Source organism: Nematolebias whitei, chromosome 12 (assembly GCF_014905685.2).
Source record: "Nematolebias whitei isolate Nwh7 chromosome 12, NemWhi1, whole genome shotgun sequence".
Lineage (NCBI taxonomy): Eukaryota > Metazoa > Chordata > Actinopteri > Cyprinodontiformes > Rivulidae > Nematolebias > Nematolebias whitei.
In genome coordinates, this window is record NC_056509.1 from 28,043,834 (window position 1) to 28,046,452 (window position 2,619).

Below are 2,619 nucleotides of genomic sequence, written 5' to 3' on the forward strand. Positions count from 1 at the left end.
CTGCTAGTTTTAGCTTTTAGCTACATGCTGCTATGTTTTAACCTTTAATTAGCCTTTTGTTGTTTTTAGATTTTAGCTAATATTCTGCCACTTGTAGCTGGTAGCTACATGCTGTTACATTTAACCTTTAACTAGCCTTTTGCCATTTTTGGATTTTAGATAATGTTCTGCTAGTTTTAGCTTTTAGCTACATGATGCTACATTTGACATTTACTTAACCTTTTGCTGTTTTTAGATTTTAGCTAAAGTCCTGCTACTTTAGCTTTTAGCTAGATGCATTTAATTTTAACCTTTAACTAGCCGTTTGCTATTTTTATATTTTAGGTAATGCTCTGTGAGTTTTAGCTTTTAGCTACATGATGCTACATTTAACATTTACTTGACCTTTTGCCGTTTTTAGATTTTAGCTAATGTCCTGCTACTTTTGCTTTTAGCTAGAATGAATCTAATTTTAACCTTTAACTAGCCTTTTGCTATTTTTATATTTTAGCTAATATTTTCCTACTTTTAGCTTTCAGCTAGTCTTTATGGTACATTTAGGTTTTATGTACTGTTCTGCCATTTTTAGGTTTTAGCTCTAGCCTTTTGCTATCTTAAGCTTTCAGACAGCCTTTTGCTTCTTTAAGCTTATAGCTAAACATTCTCTACTTTAACTTGTCTTCTTACTACTTTTAAGGTTTTAGCTAACATTTTGGTGTTTTAAATTTTATCTGGCCTTTTGCAATTTTTAAGATTTTAGTCAATATTCTGCTACCTTTAGCTTTTAGCTTACCTTTATGCTACATTTAGCTTTTAGCCACTGTTATGCCATGTTTAGGTTTTAGCTAGCCTTTTGCTATGTTTAGCTTTCAGACGGCCTTTTTCTACTTTAAGCTAATAGCTAGCCTTTTACTACATTTACATTTTAGCAAGCTTTTTGCCACTTTTAGTGAACCTTTTGCTATGTGTAGCTTTTTGTCAGTGTTACTTTTAGCTTTTAACAAGTATTTTACTTTTTATTAGCTTATAGCAAGTATTTTTCTACTTTAACTGTGTAGTCTTCTTACTACTTTAAGCTGCTATTTTGGTACTTTAGATGCTTGTCTTTTGCTTTTCTTTTTTTAAAGATTTTAGCTACACGTTTGCTAATTTAAGCTAGAATTTTTCTACATTTAGCTTTTGGCTAGCGTTTGTTATGTTTAGCATTTAGCTAACCTTTCCAGGCGTTTGATACTTTGCAATTGTTTTGCTTGTTTTAGGTAATATTTTGATACTTTTAGCTAGCATTTAGCTTTTTACTTTTAGGTAATGTTTTGTTTTTAGCTTTAGTTCTTTTTCATCAAATTCCGTCAGTTGTTTAGCATTCACAGGGAATGCTTTTTCTCTTGTTTATGTCGGCTGTCGCAGTATAAATTATTGTCACTAGTCATCAGAATCACTTTTTTTGCACTTTAAGCAGAAGTTTAAAGGTGCTCTTTGTAAATTATAAACTCAAACCTAAAATTGTTATCTTGAACTACATCAAACAGTTTAAAAGAGTATTTTTAAACATATATTGATATAAAATTCTGAAACGCAGGTACGCACTCAGCGTAAACAAAGTCTGAATCCTCTGAACTCGCATGTGGAAGCTCGAGTCATGTGGTTGACCCACATTAGGCTGAGCTTATCTGTTCAATTTTATACAGCATTTATATTTTCCAGAGAAACAACCTACTTTAGTCACTTTGTTTCCACATGTAAACAAACACATGGGTTTAAAGCACGCGATAGTTGGCAACTCTTCACAGATTTAGCTTACACATTTTTATTTTAAGGACACAAAAAACATCAATATGAGAAAAAAACTGCACATATTTTGTTTCTTACTTAATTTTGTTTACCGGTTTTCAAGAGTAGCTTTAAATAGTTTCTAAGACAATATTCCTTACACAAAAAGGTTAAATGTCCTACGATGAGCCAGTTTTCTAAAGCTCTTTGTTGACAACAATAAAAATGCTTTAAGCCGTTGTATTCCATCAAAACAGATTAGGATGGAGGGCATAGATGAGTTTGTGTGTCGTGCAGCAGATTATAGGAGCAACCCGGTATTTTCCTGCGGCTCCATCTGTTAGGAGGACGGTAAGATAAGACTGATGCTGGGGGACCAGAGGAAGGAGTCCCATCTGCCTCTCACATGCATCAGACCCTAATTTAAAATGTTCACAAACAAAGGTGGAAGGCGGTGTATATAAGAAGCAGACTTTTATTTTCCGTGCATGATTCTGTAGCGCACGGGGAATCTTTAAAAGTGATGTTTTATGGAAGTCCACTAAAATATCACGTCTGTGTGGATGAATCCTCTCTGAGAGGCGAGTTCTCCACATCTGTACCTCCAGATGCACTCGCTCGTGTTCATATTTTGAAGAAGAAAAAAAAAAAGATGTTAAAACAAAGACGCCTTTGTGCCTGAGACCTGGGAGGCAGCGTGGGGATGGGATCTAATGAGGCGCTGACATGAGAGGTATTTAAATCAGCTCTGATTCTCACACGCAGGGATGTGGCTGCTGCCGGCTCCTGGTCCGGTTCTGACGGGGCACAAAGAGCTCAGGTGGTTCTGTTGGGTTTGAAATGAGGATTTAAAGGCTGAGATGTTAAAGG

The 2,619-nt window shown here is 35.2% G+C and overlaps 1 protein-coding gene across 1 annotated transcript in view; it reads left to right on the plus strand.

The window, feature by feature from the left end:
• The window catches only part of dpf3 (D4, zinc and double PHD fingers, family 3), a 36,097-nt gene that overhangs the window by 1,009 nt on the left and 32,469 nt on the right, over positions 1-2,619 (plus strand). The window lies entirely within an intron of this gene.